The sequence below is a fragment of the Quercus suber genome, unplaced genomic scaffold, assembly GCF_002906115.3.
Source record: "Quercus suber isolate HL8 unplaced genomic scaffold, Cork oak 2.0 scaffold_510, whole genome shotgun sequence".
In the NCBI taxonomy this organism is placed as follows: domain Eukaryota; kingdom Viridiplantae; phylum Streptophyta; class Magnoliopsida; order Fagales; family Fagaceae; genus Quercus; species Quercus suber.
This window is the reverse complement of record NW_027069959.1, coordinates 311723-321033: the sequence shown is the minus strand read 5'-3', so window position 1 is coordinate 321033 and position 9311 is coordinate 311723. Positions and strand designations below refer to the sequence as shown.

General features: G+C 36.2%; 1 long non-coding RNA gene across 2 annotated transcripts; it reads left to right on the top strand.

The window, feature by feature from the left end:
- Positions 1 to 4881: 4881 nt before the first annotated feature.
- LOC136063317 (uncharacterized) lies at positions 4882 to 8368 on the top strand. Of its 2 annotated transcripts, none has more exons than XR_010624998.1 (2): positions 4882 to 5115; positions 8022 to 8368. It is a non-coding gene; the product is annotated as an uncharacterized LOC136063317 (long non-coding RNA). The 2 variants fall into 2 exon arrangements; XR_010624997.1 differs by lacking the exon at positions 4882 to 5115 and adding an exon at positions 6631 to 7104.
- Positions 8369 to 9311: the final 943 nt, after the last annotated feature.

Sequence of the window (9311 nt, the reverse complement as noted above, 5' to 3'; positions counted from 1 at the left end):
GAAGAATGAAACAAGCAGATCCGAATGAGCGAAGGTGATGATAGTCAAGGGGTGACCAAAAAGGCGCTTATATGGAGTTTGATTATGGATTACAGTGCTTGGAATGCAATTAATAGCATGAACAGCATGAAGAGCAGCTTCACCCCAAAATGGGGCAAGAACTTTAGCAGAAAGAAGAAGAGCACGAACAGTGTTAAGAATATGACGAAGTTTTCATTCGACTCAACCATTTTGTTGAGAGGTACCTGGACAAGTTAGATGGTGTACAGTGTCATAGGAATGCAACAAAGCTTGAAAAGCATATTGAGTATATTTAAGAGCATTATTAGATCAAAAATTTTGATACGTTTAGAGAATTGTGTTTCAACAATTTTTGCAAAGTTACTGTAGATTGGTAAAATTTCAGAATGAGATTTTATAGGAAAGATCCAACTATAACGAGAATAACCATCAATCAAAACAACAACATATCGAGATCCACCAATACTGGCAACAGAAGAAGGTCCCCAAACATTAGAATGAATTAACTCAAAAATACTATTAGAGATAGATTCACTATTATGGAAAGGCAAAGCTGGCTATTTTCCTAACTAACATGATTTACAATCAAAATTTTCTTTGGACACAGAACCTAACAGACCCTTAGAAGCTAACTGTTGTACTCAAGAAGAGGGTGCATGACTAAGATGAGAATGCCAAAGTGCGAGAGAAAGTAAGGAAGAAACCGCAGCAACAGAAACATGAGCAACTGGTGGACGATGAAGATTGTCCACGGGAAACATACGCCCAACTCTAGGATCAGTCCCAAGCTCATGCCCTATCCTCGAATCCTGTACAGTACACCTAGAATAGTAAAATATAAGGCAATATCCTAGTTCAGTTAATTGTCCCATAGAGCACAAATTATAGGATCGGTCAGGTACATGGAAGACCCCAAGAACAGAGAGGTTGGAGGTTGAAACAAAACCTAGATTATTTCTATGCATGGTGGAACCATTAGCTATATGAATATTAAGAGGATGTGATGCAGGGTCAAGTTTGGAGAATAAGGACGAGTGAGGTGTCATGTGATTGCAACAGGCAGAATCAAAGAGCCAAGTGTGAGACTTTCCGGGTAAAACTGAGAGAGCAATGGAAAGAGATGCATTACCTGCCATACGAACAACCTGAGCTATGATGTCTTATAGTTCAGTGAGAGAGAGGTTGATAGTGGATTTAGAAGACTGGGACTCAGCTGAAATAGAAGGCATCAACGGAGTAGACTTAGTATTAGTAACAGCAGCAATAGATTTGTTGCGACGGTAACAAATCTCAATAGTGTGGTTAGGACGCTTGCAATAGTTGCAGAACTTTTTCTTGGTCTACTTGCGACGATTGCTAGAGCCAGAGGAATCACTTAATTGCTAAGGTTGCTCTATGGGCGAAGCAAAAGGAGTAATAGCCAGAACATTAATCTTATTCATGCTTTAAGGGTTGCAAGACAAGCTTCTTCTTCAACCAACTTGTTTACAACAGTATCAAGAGAGGGGGGAGGACTACGATTAAGAAGCTGACCTCAGATGGGCTCATAGTCCTTGTGAAGTGATATCAGGAATTCATAAAGATGAAAATCATCTCTAATAGTAGCATATTGCTGAGCATCCTTTGAGCATTGCCAAGTTGGATAAGAAAGGTCAATTTAGTCCCAAATGAAGCGAAGCTGATTATAGTAGTCATTGATGGATTACCTTGGTTCTTGCCTGAGTTGATGCAATTCAACCACCAACTGCTATTTCATGGATCCGTGAGTAGTGGAGTATCTTTTAGCCAACATATCCCATGCTGATTTTGCATTATCAAAACTGCTAACAGATTGGAGATGAAGGAAATGGAAGTGTTCCGAATCCATGTAAGGATCATGTGGTTGTGACTATCCCATTCAATCTTACAACTAAGGAAGGCAGCATTTTCTTCACTTGTCCCCTTAACAGGAATAGTGATTGCACTAGTACAATATTGCCAAAGCATGCGACCTTTAAGAAAACTGCGCATAGCTTGAGACCAAGATAAGTAATTCTTATTCCCCTCCAATATAGTATCAATAGGGCGAGGAAGAAAAATATCATTTTTATCCATTTAGAAACACAATATTCAAAAACAGACTGCAAAAATGAAATCTACACTAAAAATTGGATAAGGAAAACCTGGACTGTAAAAGTCAACCCTGGAGAAAAGTCAACATTTGGTCAAAGTCAACGGTCAAAGACAGCGTTGGTCAACAGTCAGGAAACCTTTGGTCAACGATCAGCAATGATGACATCAGCTGACGTGGCGGGTGACGTCAGCAAATGATGGAGGATGACACAACGATGATGACATTAGCTAGGCTGACGTGGCGATGATGATGTCAGCTAGGCTGACGTGGCAGTGATGACATCACTGATGACGTCAGTAAGAATAGAGGCCGATGCGTGAGGCACGCGACTGAGTTACAGCTTCTTTAGGCAGCGCATGAGGGCGTGTGCGAGCTCCGATAACTGTGAGACCTCCACAACTGAGTAGATCGGGGAAGAGCGATCACTGTGGTACCTGCAAAAAATTAATCGAGGCAATAGTCACGACGGTGAAGAAAAGTGTAGTAGTCTTTACGGTGTGGGACTCCTCAACGGCGGTGGCTGCAAGTCCCAAACCCAAGGACAATGACTGGAAGACGTCGGAGGTTCAATGGCGAGAGGCTACGGCAGCTGTTGTGACGGTGGAAGCGATGTTGAGAATGGAGTAACACCAATAAAGACAAGATTGCTAAGAAAAGGTCAGAGCAGTGGTTCTGATACCATGTTAGAAATATTGAATTCAATATTATTGTATTTCATAGTCAAAGAATATACATGAGTGCCTTTATATAGGAGACATATCTATGCAATACAAGTAAGAGTATAGTACAAGTATGTGTGCTATACAAGTAATCTAGGTGGGCCTAAAGCCCACAATACTATACACGTTAACAATCCATGGAGCCAAATCAGTCAATTTCCTATACTAGGACCCGAAGTTTTGACCAAGAGAGGAAGAACTTTGCCAAATAGTTGGGTGCTGTTAATCAAATTTGACAATCCCAAAAGGGGAAAAAAAACAAAACAAATACGAGTCAATAGAAAACAAAGATTGCAAAAAATTTTAAACGATGGAACTAGCACAGAGGTATTTTAGATAATGGTAATTAGATGAAGAGTCAACATAAAACAATAGTTGCAAAAAAATTTAGTTTTAGTTTGATATCTCTCTCTTGCATGGAAGAGAGAAAACGAACCAAATCCGGCAGGACCATGAATGTTGGTTCCAGTGGGATTACGAATGACATGGCCTGGTTCCATCCTATTTCTCTCAAATTGGACCTGCAAACAATTGTTTCTGTTGTTTTTTTCCGCACGTTTTCCTTGTTTAGTGCTCACATGAGTAAGACGTTAGATTACTAATCAGCAATAACAGAAGTAGTAATTTGAAACATGTGTAAAGTTAAGGTATTAAATTGGCTAAAATAAAAGTTTAAGGGGGTGTTAAGACAATTAGCCTAAAGTTCACAGGGTGTTAAGGTATTTTTCCGTAAAAATATACAAAACATGCAAAATTCAGCCATTCATGACCAGAGCAAAAGATATGCAAGAAAAACTTAAACCAAACCTCTTACTCCTCGTAAATCCCAACTTGTTCTCCATACAACCCCATTCGACCTTTGACCTAGGGTATCGCAGCACATGCAAGCATGCAATTAGCAAGGCAACAAAGAGCCCTGAAAGGGGTGGCCTAGTGGTTGGGAGCCGTGAATCATACTTGTGGTCCTAAGTTCGAGCCCCAGCGAGTACTTAGGGAGGAATTTAGGTATCCCTGCTGAGAAGCCCTTGATTACCAGCTCTCTTGAGGTGCTAGGGTGAGGTCTGTGGTCACCCCAGACTACAGTAGTTATGGCTCAATCCAACATTCCCTAGCAGGGAGTGCCCCTATGGTCATGCTCAGGGGAGTGAGTCATAATGGTCTCCCTGCCCCCCCCCCCCTAAAAAAAAAAAAAAAAAAAGCAAGGCAACAAAGAAAACTAGTGTAAAATTACAACTTGTTGACTGCGTTTGTTTGTTTGTGCTTTTTTGTTTTTTTAATGATAGTAGATTATCAAAAACTCACCTGGCATCTCCAAAATTTTGTACTTGAAGAGTTGAAATTTAACTTTTGCTTATATACTTTTCAAGTACATTTTTTAACTGGCTCTCTATTATTATTTTTTATTTCATTTAAATATTATTTTTCATTCATTTTTTATTCTTTCTTTAATCTTTTTAAATTTCAAATAGCCTAATTTTTTAAAGTATAATTTTAAAATTTTTTGTAAAATGGTCTATGTTTCTAGCATTATTTTTTCCAACAATTTATATTTTTACTGTGTATGTTAGGAATGAGTTTATTAATTAATTCTTCCCTAAAAAAATCATCACTTTTTATCTTTTAATTATTAATATTCATCAATTTATCATTATCTCTTTTTATTTTTATTTTTTTAAAAACACAATTTAATTTATCATTAAGTTCTAATTAATTTTCATTTTAAAAACACATTCCAGTTTTTAGTAAAACTTATCATTAATAAGTTTTAATAAAAGACAAATTTATCATTTAGTGTGAGTTTGGAAGCGCGTTTTGCGCGTTTTCCAATGGTCGCGTTTTTTTTAGTGGGTCCCGTACACTATTTACAAGACCCACAAGTATGGAATTCAGCAAAATTTTTATTAAAACTAGGTCCTGCGGCACTATTTACACATTTAAAAATTATTTTGCTACAGTGTTTGCAGTTTTCAATTTTCAATTTTCAGCAATAAACGATATCTAAACACACCCTTAAAATCATTACCCACGTCCACACGTTTCTTCCGTAAATATTAAAAAAAAAAACAAAGACAAAACAATAAAGGCCACACATTTATTTTTGTTCACAAACCATTCATCTTCCCAAGATCAGATGGAGAGGCAGAGAGAGAGCCCAGAAAAGAAAATGCTACACAAAGAGAGAAAAATCATCTTCATCCTCCATCGCCTACTCTACCCTCCATCACTGATGTCCCCATCCCCACCGCTAGCGACATGCAGAGGGTCAGATCTGTTTTTTTTTTTTTCTTAATAAATTTCTTCTGATTTAATTAGTTTTATGAGAAAGATTTTATTTTTGTGATTCAATTGCATTTTATGTTTTGTTGTCATTTGTAGATGTTGTGAAAAGGCCCAAATTTTAATCAGATATGCTAAACTTTTTTATTCAGATTTATTCAAGTGTGAATTATTTTAAGTGAGAAAAATGATTTGGAGTTGCTACAGTATTCTCTTAATCAAGAGAGCTACTGTAGTAGCTTCAAAAAAAAAAAAATTGAAAAAGTTTTGCTTTTAGAGAATTTGTTGGAGCTGATTTTTTGAGTTTGCTCTCCAAAAAAATACTTTGGCTAATCTATTGGAGATGCAAAGGAAGCTGAAAAGGACTTACCTTAGCTAGACTGTACACATCCAAGACAACGCTATTGAAAACCAACTCTTTACAAATAAGTTCCAATATTCCTAACATCTTCAAAAGAAAATTAAAATCAGCTTCCAGTTATTGCATTTGATGATCAAAGTCTGCTTCAACAAGGTCCGAGAATCTGTTAAACAATCAGCCTTTGTAGACCATACCTTCTTATATCAATGAGAGCTTCTCTTTAGCACCCCATTGCAAGACTTCTACCTTTGTCTATCTTTACAATTTGCAATTTTGCATACTGTTTGGTATGGTAACGTTGTTCAAGTAATGTTGTTTGTATTTTTTAGAAATACATGTGGGTGAAAAAGTATGTGAAAATACGTGTAATGTTGTTTAAAAACTGAAAAGTGTTGCTTAAAATACCATACCAAATAGTTCTTACTTTTGGAATAAGTATCTGATACTAACAAAATACCTAGCCATCTTGTGCATTCCCCCAAAAAACAATATTTGGGGCTTCTTGCTAAATGCTCATTAACCCGACTCTGTTCTTCCAATGTTGTCATGCAATTTGAAATCCACCTTCTACTATGCTCTGCCAAAGCAATTAAAGTGACCAGCCATCCCTTATACCTCTTTGCTCCTGCATAACCAAAGAGCATATAACACACCAAAAATTGTTGCTAAAGCCACTGAATTAATACAGCTAGTGTTGTTATAGTCTTTTATCCAATTGGGTTGTAAAAGTTCAACCTTGAGTCCACAAGGTGAAGCAAACCAAATTGCTTTAGACAATGGACATGAGAAGAATAAGTGATCCATTGTCTCATTCTCCTCTCCTCAAAAGGCAAGCATTAATTAAGACATTCATCTTAACCAACTCCCTCTCTAATGGTAAAACATTACCTAAGAGCTTCCATAAAAAAGGTAGGCACTTATTGGGCACCTTTAACCTCCAGAATTTTGACAAGAAATCATTTTGTCCCCAGGTTATTGGGGTTTGCCTGTGAATTTAAGCTCTAGTCTTCTATCAAGAATGCCCTCTTAACAGTGCAGTTACCAGCCTGAGTATGGGGTCATATCTATCTATATATTACTAAAAGCTGAAGCATAGCATTTAATGTTGCTACGCTCACATTGATCCACGTCAGCAACCATGTCATTCCCTTCTTATTTTCTGAATTTTTAATTCAATTTTAAAATAGTTTTACCAATTTTAAAATACTAATAAAATTAAAATTATTTTCAGCCTTATCTCTACTTTAAAGTCCACTTCTTATACATTTAAATCCACTATAAAGCCCAAGCCTACACCCAAAGCCTTTTCAACTTACTCCCTTTGTCAAACCTTATTGCTTTTCACGGATACAACTTATGCTATTCCCTTCTGTTATACGGATTCAAATTCCTATCTCCCACGTTTTGTTTCATCGTTTCAGGTTTAGTTCATTCCCCTTCCCCACCTTTTGATTATCACGGTTTCAACTTCTATTCTACTGTTTCACTCACGGTTTCATCTTCCTGTTCTACCATTTTAGCTTCTGTTTTGGCTTCTAATGGCAGCCTCTCTGTCTTCTTTCTTCTCCTCACATCTATATAAATATTGATGTAAGTTGGGTGGTTCAATTAAGGTATCCCTACATCCCAATTTCTTTTATACTCTATTCTTTTGCTTGATGATTTTTTTTTCCCTTTCTACATTTGTTTCTGCCTATTTCTTGTTGTGGTGTGGATGGTTGTTAAGGTGTTGAATTTGTTAATACTAGGTTATTTAATTGGAGCACTGCTTTTTTGGGTAATGTTCGTTTGGAGTTCTTTTGGGATTTTTTAGGTTGGGAAAACCCAGAAATAGTGTAACAATCATGTAGCAAAGCAAAGTTGACAAAAGCTCAAGGTGTGACAATTTGTGACAATCACGTTGCCTTTGTTTTGTTCACAGATTTAAATCTGTCACCTTTTAGTTAATGAGACAAAATCTCATCAAATGGCTATCCTATGTATGTGTCAAATGGGGGAGTTTTTGTGCAGTGGCTCTGCTAATAAGATTATTGGTATATGGAAAAGAGAGGCTTATGGTAAGCTTAGTAAAGTTGGAGTCATAAGTGGTCATGAAGGTCCAGTCAAATATTTGCAGGCATCACCAGGTAATTTTGGTAGTGGGTTCTTGCTCTATAGTGGAAGCCTTGATAGTTTTTTGCCCACTAATTTTTTTTCTAATTATTGTGCATTGGGTTATTCTTATTGCTAATTTTCCAAGTTTAAGAAGTCCACGGTAGGTTAGTGCTAGAGAAATCTGAAAATTATTCATACGGTTTTGTTAATTAGCATATAACATTCACAAGTAGCATAAATAGACCGTCACTTGGCACCAAAAGTTAATCAACAATATGGATGGTAGAGAAACCCAATTAGTGAGCTCCGGTACCAAACGTGGTGGTTGGATCACCTTCCCATTCATCATTGGCAACCTCTCTCTCTCTCTCTCTCTCTAACACACACAAAATTTGTTTGGATCAATATATTTCTTATTTCTATTTATATCAAGCAGGGGCGACAGCAGGCTTCACACTTGGAGGCGAGGGATGGATATCGAACCTGATCGTATATCTGATTCAGGTGTTCAATTTGAAAAACATAAAAGCTGCTCAGATTTCAAACATAGTGAGTGGTAGCACCAATTTGCTTCCGGTCATTGGAGCAATTGTTGCTGACTCTTTCTTTGGTACTTTCTCTATTGCTGTAGTTTCTGCCTGTATCTCTTTGCTGGTAATACTCTTTACAATGTTGCAAGTTGCAAGATGCACAGTCTGTTGTGTGTGTAGTTTGCTTGCTAGACTCTCTGTTGTGCGTTTATCTCGAGTTATATTCAATTTTTCAATATAATTGATTGATCAATATTTTTCTCTCGAGTGTGATTAGTTTATGTTCATTATGTTTTTGTAAAGTTTATTATTTGGTAAATGTAAAAATTGATCGTCTTCTATATATCTTTTCCAAGTAATGAAGTAGTGATTTAACTTCAATATTTTTTTACTTTCCAAGAACAATATTGAATAACACGAACTTATCACTGTGTTTATATTGGCAGAAGATATACTTTTTTTAAAGAATGATGAATTTGGCTGCAACTTTGAAAATAATTTATATTGTTTAACTCAAATAAAAAATATTAATATTTTACATAGACATAGTAGTGACAGTTGTAGTAGTGAGGGCAATACTGATGGTATTGGTGATTGTGGTGTCCTTAGAGGCGGTGATGACGGAGGTGTTGCAGATGGTATGGTGGTTCTGGCTATAGGCCCGCTTGAGACAATGATGGTGGGGTTATAATAATTAATAGGACTGGAGTGGTTGATGTAAAAGCCTTTATTTTCATTTCCATTTACAATTAACTACTCAATTTATAAATTTGAGTAGTTAATCAATTTTGTCTATATATAAATAAACTATTTTTAATCAATTTTCAAAAATTGAAAAAAAAAAAAAAAAAAAAAAAAAAAAAAAAAAAAAACTTCATCCAAAGGAACCTGTATCTTACACTTCTATGTAACAGATACAAGTGTTTTACAAATAGAATTTCAGTGTTCAGGAGGGTGTGATATGGACATTTTTGGTTATAAGATATATTCTATTCTCATTCTGCTTTGTATTTTCTAATGACATTACCTCCATTTTCATTTTGTAATTGGTTGTTACCATTGGTGTAAGTTGTGACTTGAGATTGGTTAGCCTAAAAGTGAAACCAACTGGATTAATTTTTGATGGTTTGTTTGGTTCTCAGTTGAACACATGAACCAATAAAGGATAGTTTATTTTTGGGTTGTAGGAGCTGGAT